General features: G+C 43.0%; 1 protein-coding gene and 1 long non-coding RNA gene across 7 annotated transcripts in view; one reads left to right on the forward strand and one right to left on the reverse strand.

Moving 5' to 3' along the window:
- Positions 1-18541, forward strand: part of LOC130290373 (putative bifunctional UDP-N-acetylglucosamine transferase and deubiquitinase ALG13) — a 167942-nt gene that overhangs the window by 435 nt on the left and 148966 nt on the right. For 3 of the 6 annotated variants that reach the window (XM_056537929.1, XM_056537931.1, XM_056537935.1), the window contains exon 1: positions 1420-1546. The exons of 2 other annotated variants lie outside the window; for them this stretch is intronic. The gene's annotated coding sequence lies outside the window, so the exon portion shown is untranslated. Of the gene's footprint in view, positions 1-1419; positions 1547-18541 lie in introns of those variants that run through there. One more of the 6 variants, XM_056537933.1, reaches the window with a different exon arrangement.
- LOC130290375 (uncharacterized) lies at positions 760-1426 on the reverse strand. Its single transcript, XR_008847589.1, has 3 exons — positions 1312-1426; positions 1180-1278; positions 760-879 (listed from the first exon to the last, which is right to left on the reverse strand). It is a non-coding gene; the product is annotated as an uncharacterized LOC130290375 (long non-coding RNA).

The raw sequence follows: 18541 nt of genomic DNA on the forward strand, positions 1-18541 counted from the left end.
ACCATCATCATCATCATCACCACCACAGATCAGTGCCACCTACTCCACACCATCATCACAGATCAGTGCCACCTACTCCACACCATCATCATCATCATCACCACCACAGATCAGTGCCACCTACTCCACACCATCATCACAGATCAGTGCCACCTACTCCACACCATCATCATCATCATCACCACCACAGATCAGTGCCACCTACTCCACACCATCATCACAGATCAGTGCCACCTACTCCACACAATCATCATCATCACCACAGATCAGTGCCACTTACTCCACACCATCATCACAGATCAGTGCCACATACACCACACCATCATCATCACAGATCAGTGCCACATACACCACACCATCATCATCACAGCTCAGTGCCACCTACTCCACACCATCATCACAGCTCAGTGCCACCTACTCCACACCATCATCACAGCTCAGTGCCACCTACTCCACACCATCATCACAGCTCAGTGCCACCTACTCCACAACACCATCACAGCTCAGTGCGACCTACTCCACACCATCATCACAACTCAGTGCCACCTACTCCACACCATCATCACAGCTCAGTGCGACCTACCCCACACCATCATCACAACTCAGTGCTACCTACTCCACAACATCATCATCACAACTCAGTGCCACCTACTCCACACCATCATCACAACTCAGTGCCACCTACTCCACACCATCATCACAGCTCAGTGCCACCTACTCCACACCATCATCACAGCTCAGTGCCACCTACTCCACAACACCATCACAGCTCAGTGCGACCTACTCCACACCATCATCACAACTCAGTGCCACCTACTCCACACCATCATCACAGCTCAGTGCGACCTACCCCACACCATCATCACAGCTCAGTGCTACCTACTCCACACCATCATCACAGATCAGTGCCACCTACTCCACACAATCACCACAGATCAGTGCTACCTACTCCACAACATCATCATCACAACTCAGTGCCACCTACTCCACACCATCATCACAACTCAGTGCGACCTACCCCACACCATCACAGCTCAGTGCCACCTACCCCACACCATCATCACAGCTCAGTGCCACCTACTCCACACCATCATCACAGCTCAGTGCGACCTACCCCACACCATCATCATCACAGATCAGTGCCACCTACTCCACACCATCATCACAGCTCAGTGCTACCTACTCCACAACATCATCATCACAACTCAGTGCCACCTACTCCACACCATCATCACAACTCAGTGCGACCTACCCCACACCATCACAGCTCAGTGCCACCTACCCCACACCATCATCACAGCTCAGTGCCACCTACCCCACACCATCATCACAGCTCAGTGCCACCTACTCTACACCATCATCACACGTCTTTCAGTCACAATCTTTTCTATACTGCACTGCTGACATCTGCCTCCACATATACTGGTCACATGATTGTAGCATATTCACTGGTCCTGCACCTCCAGTATCTAGCAGTTATCGAGCAGGTCCTGGTTGTTATCTGTGTGGAGATCTTTGCTCATCAGCGTTTCATCCCAGTAATAAGGTGATAACATAAGGAGGAGTTTGTTACAGTGGGTCACCCCAGCAGTAAAGGGATTACATGAGTAAGAGGTTTGTTACAGTGTGTCACCCCAGTAGTAAGGAGATTACATGAGGAGGAGGTTTGTTACAGTGTGTCACCCCATGAGTAAGGAGATTACATGAGGAGGGGGTTTGTTACATTGGGTCACCCAAGCAGTAAAGGGATTACATGAGTAAGAGGTTTGTTAAAGTGTGTCACCCCAGTAGTAAGGAGAATACATGAGGAGGAGGTTTGTTACAGTGTGTCACCCCAGTAGTAAGGAGATTACATGAGGAGGGGGTTTGTTACAGTGTGCCACCCCATGAGTAAGGTGATTACATGAGGAGGGGGTTTATTACAGTGTGTCACCCCATGAGTAAGGAGATTACATGAGGAGGGGGTTTGTTACGGTCTGTCACCCCAGTAGTAAGGAGATTACATGAGGAGGGGGTTTGTTACAGTGTGCCACCCCAGTAGTAAGGTGATTACATGAGGAGGGGGTTTGTTACAGTGTGTCATCCCAGTAGTAAGGAGATTACATGAGGAGGAGGTTTGTTACAGAGTGTCACCCCAGTAGTAAGGAGATTACATGAGGAGGGGGTTTGTTACAGTGTGCCACCCCATGAGTAAGTTGATTATATGAGGAGGGGGTTTGTTACAGTGTGTCACCCAATGAGTAAGGAGATTACATGAGGAGGGGGTTTGTTAGTCTGTCACCCCATGAGTAAGGAGATTACATGAGGAGGGGGTTTGTTACAGTGTGTCACCCCATGAGTAAGGAGATTACATGAGGAGGGGGTTTATTACAGTCTGCCACCCCATGAGTAAGGTTATTACATGAGGAGGAGGTTTGTTACAGTGTGTCACCCCATGAGTAAGGAGATTACATGAGGAGGGGGTTTGTTACAGTCTGTTACCCCATGAGTAAGGTGATTACATGAGGAGGGGGTTTGTTACAGTGTGTCACCCAATGAGTAAGGAGATTACATGAGGAGGGGGTTTGTTAGTCTGTCACCCCATGAGTAAGGAGATTACATGAGGAGGGGGTTTGTTACAGTGTGTCACCCCATGAGTAAGGAGATTACATGAGGAGGGGGTTTATTACAGTCTGCCACCCCATGAGTAAGGTTATTACATGAGGAGGAGGTTTGTTACAGTGTGTCACCCCATGAGTAAGGAGATTACATGAGGAGGGGGTTTGTTACAGTCTGTTACCCCATGAGTAAGGTGATTACATGAGGAGGGGGTTTGTTACAGTGTGTGATCCCAGTAAAGACAACCCTGCTCCCTTCCTTCCAGCACTTTTTTGGTGCTCTTCTCTGCTGTGCTAGAGACTGCAGGTAGTGTTTGAAATTGTGACCATATCCTTGTGACCCACACAAGGGTATGTTCACATAACTGCTGTGCTCCATAATGGGAGCTCCATTGTTCGGTCCTTCAGAAGGACAGGAGTTGAGCGGAAAAACAATGTTGTCTATCCAATCTTTTTTTAATTTAACTCTCCTTAAATACTGGACACCCAACAGACCCCATTCAAGTCAATGAGATCTGTTGGGACCCAGCGGTATCAGTTGTCACCCATTCAGGGTCTGTTCAGAACAAAAAAAAATGGACCCTGAATTAGTCGGAGAACAACGGCAGTGTGAACCTAGCGTAAGCCGTGGGCACTTTATTTACTAAAATGTATATTTTTTATTAATTTTTTTGTTAAATTCTCACATGCAGAGGTTTACGTCAAATTCAGTGGACTACTTTGATGAAGGGTGTGGGTGAAAATTTTCAGTGATGTCTTTTTTTTAAATCACTTTTTATAGATGGCATCCATTACTGGTGGCATTCATCAAGCTGTGACTTAGTGTTAGCTGATAAATGACTAACACTAACTTCTGCATAATTACCCCAGTACCCACCTCCACTGGGGAACCATAAGGCCCACAGTGTAAAAATATGGCCCTTCAGGTCTGGGGAGGCAGCAGGCTCACATTTTAAAGGCTTGGAAGGGAGGAAATAAATAAGGGGGACCCCACACTTTAAAAAAAAATTATTATTTAATTAACCCCTGTGGGACACAGGCCCTATATGTACTTTTAAGATGGTGAAAAATAGCAGCTTTCAGCAACCAGGACCAGGTGGGATCTAAAATGGGTAAAATTCATGTGCCAATATTTCAGGGGGGGTTGATCAGGACCTTTTGGGAACTAGTCCCAAATAGGTGATGTCCTTTACTATGCTCTCTACCATTGGATCGGTGCTCAAAATGTACAGGCTGCCAGTATTAATGGAGCACCGATAACACCGATGCATAGCATTGTTCAGAGTTTGCAATTGAGATATAACATGTAATAGTGAGATATAACATGTAATAGTAAATGTTAAAAAAAAAGTGTTTATAAATGTGATAAGCCCCCCCCCCCACAAACTTTCAGACTAAACGCAAAAAGTTAAACAGATGTATAAATTACTTCTATTAAAAAATCTTAATCCTTCCAGTACTTTTTGGGGGCTGTATACTACAGAGGAAATGCTTTTCTTTTTGGATTTCTCTTCTGTCACGACCACAGTGCTCTCTGCTGACCTCTGCTGTCCATTTTAGGAACTGTCCAGAGCAGCATATGTTTGCTATGGGGATTTTCTCCTGCTCTGAACAGTTCCTAAAATGGTCAGCAGAGAGCACTGTGATCGTGACAGAAGAGAAATCCAAAAAGAAAAGCATTTCCTCTGTAGTATACAGCCACTAAAAAGTACTGGAAGGATTAAGATTTTTTAATAGAAGTAATTTACACATCTGTTTAACTTTTTGCGTTTAGTCTGAAAGTTTGTGCATGTGCCTTAAAGGAGAACTGCGGAGCAAAACTTTTAACTTTTGCTGTGCCTGGGCTGCAAAAAAAAAAAAAAAAACTCTAACTCACCTTCCTACGTCCCCCCCTTGCGCTGATATCGGCATCCTGTTCCTCCCTGCTTCTTAGGCTCGGAATGTCACACTGCAGTCAGTGTATGGCCGACCGCAGCGATGTCCGGCCTCGGCCAGTGATAAGCTGAGCGCACTGTCATGTAAGGAGCTCGGGCTCCGCCTTCTCCCTGCTGCCTTGGGTCCTTACATCCCCATCACCGGCCCTATCACTGGCCGAGGCGGGAAATTGCTGCAGTGCGACGTTCCGAGCCTAAAAAGCAGGGAGCCGAGCAGTGCTGGAGGACCGGGACGCCGATATCGGCGGAATGGCGGAACGTAGGAAGGCGAGTTAAAGTTTTTTTTTTTTAGTCTTTGCAGCCCGGGCACAAGGGAAGTTAAAAGTTTTGCACCGCAGTTCTCCTTTAACAGACAGACGCAATAGCTCTCTGTTATTCCAACTTGGGGCACGCCAGGTTGTTAAGTTATTGAACAATTGGCGATTAAGCAGGGCCAACTGTCTGAGGGTAAATAGGCAGAAAAGGACCTGCAACATACAAATAGTAAAAAAATAAGACAGAAACACTTTTTTACATTAAACACTTACTGTACAAGTAGGACAACCTGCTATGACATCACCTTCTGTATGGAGCACACAGGTCTCCTGAACAAAGGCAACTTATTCTGAGGAAAAACAAAAGTAAACTTCCAATTTGGCGGCTCACAGCCATTTGTCCTAGCACCTTTTTAATAAATTTGGCGCACAACAGCAAAAAACTGCTCAAAATAAAACCACACAAAAAATGACTTTGCACAGCATATAGTCCCCCTATATGTAGTTTTTATTTTATTTTACTACATAAAAAAATTATAACTATATGCACCAAAATTTGTATTTAAAAAAAAATTGTCATATTCTGACCCCTATAACTTTTTTATTTTCCCGCATACAGGGCTATATGAGGGCTCATTTTTTGCTCCGTCCTCTGTAGTTTTTATCGGTACCAATTTTGTTTTGATGGAACTTTTAATCACTTTTTAATAATTTTTATATTGTATATGAAGTGACCAAAAATGCAGATATTTGGACTTTGGTATTTTTCTACGTGTACTAGGGGTGTGAATCGCCAAGAATTTGGCGATTCGATTCGAATCGCGATACCAGTGTGGCGATTCGATATATCCCGATATATCGCGATACCGTCTAGGTGACGATACATCGCGATATATCCCGATACATCGCCCACCTGGGAGCATTCATAGATCCCAATAGACGCCGCTGTCAGCTTTGACAGCGGCGATCTAGTACTCCGGTGCTCACTTTTTTCATGTTATCCCGTCCGGGCTGCAAAATAAAATAAAACGCACTTTATCTTACCTGCCAACGCGCCCCCGGAGCTCCGGTACAGGTGTTGGGTCCCCGGGCTGTATTCTTCTTACTTCCTGTTAGTCCGGCACGTCACATGGAGCTTCAGCCTATCACTGGCCGCAGCGATGTCCCGCCTCCGCTGGTGATAGGCTGAAGCTCCATGTGACGTGCCGGACTAACAGGAAGTAAGAAGAATACAGCCCGGGGACCCAACACCTGTACCGGAGCTCCGGGGGCTTGTTGGCAGGTAAGATAAAGTGCGTTTTATTTTATTTTGCAGCCCGGACGGGATAACATGAGAAAAGTGCGCACCGGATACTCCTTTAATAGCCAGCCGCGGCGATTGCCGCATGCTGGCTATTAGCGGCGGCCCCCGGCTACTGAAATCAGCCGGGGGTCGCATAGTACGGAGTGGGCACGAGTCGGAGCCCGCTCCATACACCCAGAGCGCCACCGTGTCAGATCCGGCCTGCCCGGCTCCACAAATGTGGAACTTTTATCTCCTGATGCCCAAGACATGACATGCTGTTCCAGGCGTCCGCAGATAAAAATTCCACATCCCTAAAAGAATCGATTCAAAAATATTTTGAATCGATTCTGTATCGGCAAATGAAAAAATCGCGATTATCGCGAGAATCGATTTTTTCTTACATCCCTAACGTGTACGCCATCGACCATGCGTTTTAAATAACCTTATATTTTAATAGTTCGGACATTCACGCAGGCGGCGATACCACATGTGATTATGTTTATTTTTATTTAACATTATTTTATTTAAAAAATGGGAAAGGAGGATTCAAACTTTTATTAGGGGAGGGGCTTATTCACATTTCCTTTTTCTTTTACACTTTTTACTTTTTTTTTTTTTTTGTCCCCATATAGGGCTATACCATGCAATCTTTTGATTGCATACACTGTTCAATGCTATGCCATAGCATAGAATTGATCAGTATTATTGGTGCTCTGCTGCTCCAGCCTGCCATGCCATGGCTGGCTGGGAGCTTCAGAGCACGGATCAGTAGTGTTGAACGCGAATATTTGAAATGCAAATTTTTACTGTGAATATCGGCACTTTGCGATTTCACAAATGTTTTTTTTTTTATGTGAATATTTATACAAATATTTATGCAAATATCAGCACTTCCAGACTGGACACTTATCCCTCCCTTCTTTTAGGTGAAGGATATAACTGCGCATGCGCACTATACGAATTTCATTCCGAATTTTCGTATTGAAAAAAAAAAGAACGAACATAGTGAATATGCGAATTTGCAAACATAGGACGAATATTCGTCCATATATACGTGAAATATCGCAAATTCGAATACGGCCCCTGTCGCTCATCACTACCGATCAGACGGTGAGGGGGCCAGTAAGGGCCCTCCCGCTGTCCTCTCAGCTGATCGGGACATCACAATTTCACCACAATGGTCCTGATCAGCTTCTCTGAGCTGCCGGGATCATTTTCATTACATTTCAGACACCCCGTTCGTCAATGCCCGGCATTAAAGGGGTACTCCACTGCCCCAGCAGTCATGACCCTGCAGCCCGCACCCAGCGTTCGGAACAAAATGTTCCAGACACTGGGGTAGTGGAGTACCCTTTTAACCAGTGGCGTTGCTAGGGTTGGTGTCACCCGGTGCGGTAGAAAATGGTGTCACCCCCATACCTACCCCCTTCCCCCAGTAAGTTTTTAGCCTGTTGTGACAGACACCACTGTTGTAGCGCATTGTGAGAAATTCCAGTATAATAATCAGATATACCAGTTGCCACAGAATAGGAAAGTGTTAAAGAAGTTTTCACAATTGAAATATACAGCTCCCAGAATTACTTAAAGGGGTACTCCACTGGAAAACATTTACTTTTATATCCACTGGTGCCAGAAAGTTAAACAGATTTTTAAATTACTTCTATTTTAAATCTTAATACTTACAGTACTTATTAGCTGGTGTATGCTCCACAGAAAGTTGTGTAGTTCTTTCCAGTCTGACCACAGTGCTATTTGCTGACACCTCTGTCCATGTCAGGAACTGTCCAGAGCAGGATAGGTTTGCTATGGGGGTTTGCTCCTACTATAGACAGTTCTTGACATGGACAGAGGTGTCAGCACAGAGCACAGAAAAGAAATTAAAAAAGAAAAGAACGTCCTGTGAATCGCTTATACAGCAGCTAATAAGTACTGGAAGGATTAAGATTTTTAAATAGAAGTAATTTACAAATCTGTTTAACTTTGTAGCACCAGCTGATTAAAAAAAATGTTTTCCAGTAGAGTACCCCTTTGAGCAGTAGTGAGGTTATGCTGGGAGTTGTAGTTTCACTGACCTAACTGTAGAACTGACAAGTGACTACAGCTCTGATAGGACATAGTGAGGAGAATACACAATGATATCAGTGACTACAGGTGATGTCTTCTCTATAGTGAGGAGAATACACAATGATATCAGTGACTACAGGTGACGTCTTCTCTATAGTGAGGAGAATACACAATGATATCAGTGACGACAGGTGACGTCTTCTCTATAGTGAGGAGAATACACAATGATATCAGTGACTACAGGTGACGTCTTCTCTATAGTGAGGAGAATACACAATGATATCAGTGACTACAGGTGACGTCTTCTCTATAGTGAGGAGAATACACAATGATATCAGTGACTACAGGTGACGTCTTCTCTATAGTGAGGAGAATACACAATGATATCAGTGACTACAGGTGACGTCTTCTCTATAGTGAGGAGAATACACAATTATATCAGTGACTACAGGTGACATCTTCTCTATAGTGAGGAGAATACACAATGATATCAGTAATTACAGGTGACGTCTTCTCTATAGTGAGGAGAATACACAATGATATCAGTGACTACAGGTGACGTCTTCTCTATAGTGAGGAGAATACACAAGGATATCAGTGATTACAGGTGACCTCTTCTCTCTAGTGAGGAGAATACACAATGATATCAGTAATTACAGGTGATGTCTTCTCTATAGTGAGGAGAATACACAATAATATCAGTGACTACAGGTGACGTTTTCTCTATAGTGAGGAGAATACACAATGATATCAGTGACTACAGGTGACGTCTTCTCTATAGTGAGGAGAATACACAATGATATCAGTGACTACAGGTGACATCTTCTCTATAGTGAGGAGAATACACAATGATATCAGTAATTACAGGTGACGTCTTCTCTATAGTGAGGAGAATACACAATGATATCAGTGACTACAGGTGATGTCTTCTCTATAGTGAGGAGAATACACAAGGATATCAGTGATTACAGGTGACCTCTTCTCTCTAGTGAGGAGAATACACAATGATATCAGTAATTACAGGTGACGTCTTCTCTATAGTGAGGAGAATACACAATAATATCAGTGACTACAGGTGACGTTTTCTCTATAGTGAGGAGAATACACAATGATATCAGTGACTACAGGTGACGTCTTCTCTATAGTGAGGAGAATACACAATGATATCAGTGACTACAGGTGATGTCTTCTCTATAGTGAGGAGAATACACAATGATATCAGTGACTACAGGTGACGTCTTCTCTATAGTGAGGAGAATACACAAGGATATCAGTGATTACAGGTGACCTCTTCTCTCTAGTGAGGAGAATACACAATGATATCAGTAATTACAGGTGATGTCTTCTCTATAGTGAGGAGAATACACAATAATATCAGTGACTACAGGTGACGTTTTCTCTATAGTGAGGAGAATACACAATGATATCAGTGACTACAGGTGACGTCTTCTCTATAGTGAGGAGAATACACAATGATATCAGTGACTACAGGTGATGTCTTCTCTATAGTGAGGAGAATACACAATGATATCAGTGACTACAGGTGACGTCTTCTCTATAGTGAGGAGAATACACAAGGATATCAGTGATTACAGGTGACCTCTTCTCTCTAGTGAGGAGAATACACAATGATATCAGTAATTACAGGTGATGTCTTCTCTATAGTGAGGAGAATACACAATAATATCAGTGACTACAGGTGACGTTTTCTCTATAGTGAGGAGAATACACAATGATATCAGTGACTACAGGTGACGTCTTCTCTATAGTGAGGAGAATACACAATGATATCAGTGACTACAGGTGACATCTTCTCTATAGTGAGGAGAATACACAATGATATCAGTAATTACAGGTGACGTCTTCTCTATAGTGAGGAGAATACACAATGATATCAGTGACTATAGGTGACGTCTTCTCTATAGTGAGGAGAATACACAATGATATCAGTGATTACAGGTGACGTCTTCTCTATAGTGAGGAGAATACACAATGATATCAGTGACTACAGGTGACGTCTTCTCTATAGTGAGGAGAATACACAATGATATCAGTGACTACAGGTGACGTCTTCTCTATAGTGAGGAGAATACACAATGATATCAGTGACTACAGGTGACGTCTTCTCTATAGTGAGGAGAATACACAATGATATCAGTGACTACAGGTGACGTCTTCTCTATAGTGAGGAGAATACACAATGATATCAGTGACTACAGGTGACGTCTTCTCTATAGTGAGGAGAATACACAATGATATCAGTGACTACAGGTGACATCTTCTCTATAGTGAGGAGAATACACAATGATATCAGTAATTACAGGTGACGTCTTCTCTATAGTGAGGAGAATACACAATGATATCAGTGACTACAGGTGACGTCTTCTCTATAGTGAGGAGAATACACAAGGATATCAGTGATTACAGGTGACCTCTTCTCTCTAGTGAGGAGAATACACAATGATATCAGTAATTACAGGTGATGTCTTCTCTATAGTGAGGAGAATACACAATAATATCAGTGACTACAGGTGACGTTTTCTCTATAGTGAGGAGAATACACAATGATATCAGTGACTACAGGTGACGTCTTCTCTATAGTGAGGAGAATACACAATGATATCAGTGACTACAGGTGACATCTTCTCTATAGTGAGGAGAATACACAATGATATCAGTAATTACAGGTGACGTCTTCTCTATAGTGAGGAGAATACACAATGATATCAGTGACTACAGGTGACGTCTTCTCTATAGTGAGGAGAATACACAAGGATATCAGTGATTACAGGTGACCTCTTCTCTCTAGTGAGGAGAATACACAATGATATCAGTAATTACAGGTGATGTCTTCTCTATAGTGAGGAGAATACACAATAATATCAGTGACTACAGGTGACGTTTTCTCTATAGTGAGGAGAATACACAATGATATCAGTGACTACAGGTGACGTCTTCTCTATAGTGAGGAGAATACACAATGATATCAGTGACTACAGGTGATGTCTTCTCTATAGTGAGGAGAATACACAATGATATCAGTGACTACAGGTGACGTCTTCTCTATAGTGAGGAGAATACACAAGGATATCAGTGATTACAGGTGACCTCTTCTCTCTAGTGAGGAGAATACACAATGATATCAGTAATTACAGGTGATGTCTTCTCTATAGTGAGGAGAATACACAATAATATCAGTGACTACAGGTGACGTTTTCTCTATAGTGAGGAGAATACACAATGATATCAGTGACTACAGGTGACGTCTTCTCTATAGTGAGGAGAATACACAATGATATCAGTGACTACAGGTGATGTCTTCTCTATAGTGAGGAGAATACACAATGATATCAGTGACTACAGGTGACGTCTTCTCTATAGTGAGGAGAATACACAAGGATATCAGTGATTACAGGTGACCTCTTCTCTCTAGTGAGGAGAATACACAATGATATCAGTAATTACAGGTGATGTCTTCTCTATAGTGAGGAGAATACACAATAATATCAGTGACTACAGGTGACGTTTTCTCTATAGTGAGGAGAATACACAATGATATCAGTGACTACAGGTGACGTCTTCTCTATAGTGAGGAGAATACACAATGATATCAGTGACTACAGGTGACATCTTCTCTATAGTGAGGAGAATACACAATGATATCAGTAATTACAGGTGACGTCTTCTCTATAGTGAGGAGAATACACAATGATATCAGTGACTATAGGTGACGTCTTCTCTATAGTGAGGAGAATACACAAGGATATCAGTGATTACAGGTGACCTCTTCTCTCTAGTGAGGAGAATACACAATGATATCAGTAATTACAGGTGATGTCTTCTCTATAGTGAGGAGAATACACAATAATATCAGTGACTACAGTTGACGTTTTCTCTATAGAGAGGAGAATACACAATGATATCAGTGACTACAGGTGACGTCTTCTCTATAGTGAGGAGAATACACAATGATATCAGTGACTACAGGTGATGTCTTCTCTATAGTGAGGAGAATACACAATGATATCAGTGACTACAGGTGACGTCTTCTCTATAGTGAGGAGAATACACAATGATATCAGTGACTACAGGTGACGTCTTCTCTATAGTGAGGAGAATACACAATGATATCAGTGACTACAGATGACGTCTTCTCTATAGTGAGGAGAATACACAATGATATCAGTGACTACAGGTGACCTCTTCTCTATAGTGAGGAGAATACATAATGATATCAGTGACTACAGGTGACCTCTTCTCTATAGTGAGGAGAATACACAATGATATCAGTGACTACAGGTGACCTCTTCTCTATAGTGAGGAGAATACACAATGATATCAGTGACTACAGGTGACGTCTTCTCTATAGTGAGGAGAATACACAATGATATCAGTGATTACAGGTGACGTCTTCTCTATAGTGAGGAGAATACACAATGATATCAGTGACTACAGGTGACGTCTTCTCTATAGTGAGGAGAATACACAATGATATCAGTGACTACAGGTGACGTCTTTTCTATAGTGAGGAGAATACACAATGATATCAGTGACTACAGGTGACCTCTTCTCTATAGTGAGGAGAATACACAATGATATCAGTGACTACAGGTGACGTCTTCTCTATAGTGAGGAGAATACACAATGATATCAGTGACTACAGGTGACCTCTTCTCTATAGTGAGGAGAATACACAATAATATCAGTGACTACAGGTGACCTCTTCTCTATAGTGAGGAGAATACACAATGATATCAGTGACTACAGGTGACCTCTTCTCTATAGTGAGGAGAATACACAATGATATCAGTGACTACAGGTGACGTCTTCTCTATAGTGAGGAGAATACACAATGATATCAGTGATTACAGGTGACGTCTTCCCTATAGTGAGGAGAATACACAATGATATCAGTGACTACAGGTGACGTCTTCTCTATAGTGAGGAGAATACACAATGATATCAGTGATTACAGGTGACCTCTTCTCTCTAGTGAGGAGAATACACAATGATATCAGTAATTACAGGTGATGTCTTCTCTATAGTGAGGAGAATACACAATAATATCAGTGACTACAGGTGACGTTTTCTCTATAGTGAGGAGAATACACAATGATATCAGTGACTACAGGTGACGTCTTCTCTATAGTGAGGAGAATACACAATGATATCAGTGACTACAGGTGACATCTTCTCTATAGTGAGGAGAATACACAATGATATCAGTAATTACAGGTGACGTCTTCTCTATAGTGAGGAGAATACACAATGATATCAGTGACTATAGGTGACGTCTTCTCTATAGTGAGGAGAATACACAAGGATATCAGTGATTACAGGTGACCTCTTCTCTCTAGTGAGGAGAATACACAATGATATCAGTAATTACAGGTGATGTCTTCTCTATAGTGAGGAGAATACACAATAATATCAGTGACTACAGTTGACGTTTTCTCTATAGAGAGGAGAATACACAATGATATCAGTGACTACAGGTGACGTCTTCTCTATAGTGAGGAGAATACACAATGATATCAGTGACTACAGGTGATGTCTTCTCTATAGTGAGGAGAATACACAATGATATCAGTGACTACAGGTGACGTCTTCTCTATAGTGAGGAGAATACACAATGATATCAGTGACTACAGGTGACGTCTTCTCTATAGTGAGGAGAATACACAATGATATCAGTGACTACAGATGACGTCTTCTCTATAGTGAGGAGAATACACAATGATATCAGTGACTACAGGTGACCTCTTCTCTATAGTGAGGAGAATACATAATGATATCAGTGACTACAGGTGACCTCTTCTCTATAGTGAGGAGAATACACAATGATATCAGTGACTACAGGTGACCTCTTCTCTATAGTGAGGAGAATACACAATGATATCAGTGACTACAGGTGACGTCTTCTCTATAGTGAGGAGAATACACAATGATATCAGTGATTACAGGTGACGTCTTCTCTATAGTGAGGAGAATACACAATGATATCAGTGACTACAGGTGACGTCTTCTCTATAGTGAGGAGAATACACAATGATATCAGTGACTACAGGTGACGTCTTCTCTATAGTGAGGAGAATACACAATGATATCAGTGACTACAGGTGACCTCTTCTCTATAGTGAGGAGAATACACAATGATATCAGTGACTACAGGTGACGTCTTCTCTATAGTGAGGAGAATACACAATGATATCAGTGACTACAGGTGACCTCTTCTCTATAGTGAGGAGAATACACAATAATATCAGTGACTACAGGTGACCTCTTCTCTATAGTGAGGAGAATACACAATGATATCAGTGACTACAGGTGACCTCTTCTCTATAGTGAGGAGAATACACAATGATATCAGTGACTACAGGTGACGTCTTCTCTATAGTGAGGAGAATACACAATGATATCAGTGATTACAGGTGACGTCTTCTCTATAGTGAGGAGAATACACAATGATATCAGTGACTACAGGTGACGTCTTCTCTATAGTGAGGAGAATACACAATGATATCAGTGATTACAGGTGACGTCTTCTCTATAGTGAGGAGAATACACAATGATATCAGTGACTACAGGTGACCTCTTCTCTATAGTGAGGAGAATACACAATGATATCAGTGATTACAGGTGACGTCTTCTCTATAGTGAGGAGAATACACAATGATATTAGTGACTACAGGTGACGTCTTCTCTATAGTCTTCCCTTATCTAATTCAGATGGTACATACCGCCAGGACTTGTTCCAGCTAAAACTTCTCTCTGCAGAACGTGACGCCCAGACGTCTCCTCACTATGTCAGCGCATTCTGATCCTCTATATGAAAACAATTATTATTATAAACCTGCCAGACACTGTATCCTCTAAATATAATACTACTATACACTATACTCTTTGATTATAAACCTTCCATACACCATACCCACTGAATATAATACTACCACACACTGTACATTCTGAATATAATACCAACACATACTGCACACTCTGAGTATAAATCTGCCACATACTGTACCCCTGAATATAATACCGCCACACACTGTACCCTCTGAATATAAATCTGCCACATACTGTACCCTCTGAATATAATACTACCACAAACTGCGCCCTCTGAATATAATACCAACACATACTGTACCCTCTGAATATAATACTACCACCCACTGCGCCCTCTGAATATAATACTTAGAGATGAGCAAACTACAGTAAATTCAACTCGTCACAAACTTCTCTGCTCGGCAGTCGATAACTTTTCCTGCATAAATTAGTTCGGCTTTCAGGTGCTCCCGTGGGCTGGAAAAGGTGGATACAGTCCTAGGAGACTCTTTCCTAGGAATGTATCCACCTTTTCCAGCCCACCGGAGCACCTGAAGGCTGAACTAATTTACGCAGGATAAGTCATCAACTGCCGAGCCGAGAAGTTCGTGACGAATCGAATTTACTGTAAGTTCGCTCATCTCTAATAATACTACCACAAACTGCGCCCTCTGAATATAATACTACCACCCACTGCGCCCTCTGAATATAATACTACCACAAACTGCGCCCTCTGAATATAATACTACCACAAACTGCGCCCTCTGAATATAATACTACCACCCACTGTACCCTCTGAATATAATACTACCACAAACTGCGCCCTCTGAATATAACGTTGCCATACAGTGCACCCTCTGAATATAATACTACCACCCACTGTACCCTCTGAATATAATACTACCACAAACTGCGCCCTCTGAATATAACGTTGCCATACAGTGCACCCTCTGAATATAATACTACAACTGCAGTAACACCCCTCAACATCCGTTAGCTGATGCTATTACCACGGGAGGGGGGTATTGGTGGTGTTGCTAGTGGATGATGGGGGTGCTACTACTGGGGGGGGGTGTTGCTGGAGGATGATGAGGGTGCAACTGGCCATCCCCCCGGCAGTATCACCCCCATCATCCATCGGCAGGATCATCCTCCTGGCAGGAGCACCGCCATCATCCACCATCAGGATCTGCTGATGGAGGTGCTGCTGGGGGGGGGGTGTTGCTGGTGGATGATGAGGGTGCTACTGCCAGGGGGGGGGGAGCATTAGGTAGGCAGCAGTTCCCCCACATTAGGTAGGTCACAGTTTCCCCACATTAGGTAGCATCTATTCCCCACATTAGGCAGCATAGATTCCCCACATTTGGTACCATAGATTCCCCACATTTGGTACAAGTTCCCCCACATTAGGTAGCAATTTCCCCACATTAGGTAGCACAGATTCCCCACATTAGGTAGCAATTTCCCCGCATTAGGTAGCACAGATTCCACACATTCGGTAGCATAGACTCCCCACATTAGGTAGCATAGACTCCCCACATTTGGTAGCACAGACTCCGCACATTTGGTAGCATAGACTCCGCACATTAGGTAGCATAGACTCCGCACATTTAGTAGTAGTTACCCCACATTAGGCCGCAGGTTTCCCACAATGGGTCAAAGTCTCCCCACAATAGATCGCTGGTTATACCACCCCCCACCCCACACACAGACACACACACACACACAAAAAAAACCACATACAACACAGAAAGACACACACTCACAGACAGACACACACACACACAGAGTCACAGTTACACACACACACACAGTCACATACACACAGTCACACACACACACACAGAGTCACACAGTTACACACACACACAGTCACATACACACAGTCACACACAGAGTCACACAGTTACACACACACACACAGTCACATACACACAGTCACACACACACACACAGTCACACACACTCAGAGTCACACACACACACACACACACACACACAGAGTAACACAGTTACACACACACAGTCACATACACACAGTCACACACACACAGTCACACACACACAGTCACACACACACACACACACACACAGTCACACACACACACAGTCACACACAAACATAGACAGACAGAGAGACAAACACACACACACTCACTCACCCATCCAGCGCAGCGCTCCTCACCGGGCGCCGTGCGAGTGACGTAACTGACGTCCTCCTGTGCGGCCATGCGGTGTGACGTCAGGCCGTGCTGGTGAAGGTGGGTGGGGGTGTGATGATGGACGGGCGCACAGTGCAGGTGAAAGAGGGGGGTCGCTGAGGGACGGGCGCACCGCACACACAGCGCAGGGGGGGGGGGGTGCTGACGGATGGGAGGCCGGTCGGGCACAGATGGGGGGGTGCTGCGGAGCGTCTTGGTGTCACCCCATTAGGTTGGTGTCACCCGGTGCGGGCCGCACCGGGGTCGCAACGCCACTGCTTTTAACCCTGGGTCCTGGCTGCCTTTAGCACTCACAACCCACCGGGTATGACGCGTGCTCAGCTCATGAGCACGTTTCCAACACCAGTAACAGGACCGGGGCGTACAGGTACACCCTGCTTCCTTAAGTACCCAGATGCAAGGGCTTACCCATACATGCTGCATCCTTAACTAGTTAAGCATAATTTTTTTGCAAAAAGTCATAATTAAAAAAAAATTGCAAAATAAATTAGCAAAAAAATAAGTTTTTATTCCATTTTTTTTTTTTTTATTATAATTTTTTTTTTCAAATCAACTGGTGCCAGAAAGTTAAACAGATTTGTGAATTACTTCTATTTAAAAATCTTAATCCTTCCAGCTGCTGTATGCTCCACAGAAAGTTATTTTCTTTTTGAATTTCTTTTCAGTCTGACCACAGTTCTCTCTGCTGACACCTCTGTCCAAGTCAGGTACCAGTTGATTTGAAAATATTAGTATTCCACCAGAGTACTCCTTTAATGTCTTCCGTTTGCGCCCATTTTTTTTACAATCCGTTTTTTGATTCCTTTTACTTCCGAGCATACTGAGAAGAGGTGGGAGCAGCTGGGAAGTAGCCAGAGGGGGGGGGAAAAAAAGGACATAAATGGACAAAAAAGAATTCAAACAGGTGAAAAATCGGATGCAACGGATCCCATTTGTCTGTTTTTTTAAGGGAACTATGAAAATAGTCTGTGTAAATAATGGCATCCTTTTGCATCCATTTACTTAAGTTTGATCGTCCATTAAAAGTATAGTCCTTTTGGCATCAATAGCAGAGAATAGCAGGATGGCAGACAACAGCCATGTGGACTTAGCCTTAAAAGGTGAAGAGGAAAAAATGTTAAATTGCTGTGTCCTTAACCCCTTAAGGACCGGGGTTTTTTCCGTTTAAAAAATCATAACTTTTTCAATTTTGCACCTAAAAATCCATGATTGCTTATTTTTTGCGCCACCAATTCTACATTGTAATGACGTCAGTCATTTTGCCCAAAAATCGACAGTGAAACGGAAAAAAAAATCATTGTGCGACAAAATTTAAAAAAAAACGCCGTTTTGTAAATTTTGGGGGCTTCCGTTTCTACGT

The sequence above is a fragment of the Hyla sarda genome, chromosome 9, assembly GCF_029499605.1.
Source record: "Hyla sarda isolate aHylSar1 chromosome 9, aHylSar1.hap1, whole genome shotgun sequence".
NCBI lineage: Eukaryota > Metazoa > Chordata > Amphibia > Anura > Hylidae > Hyla > Hyla sarda.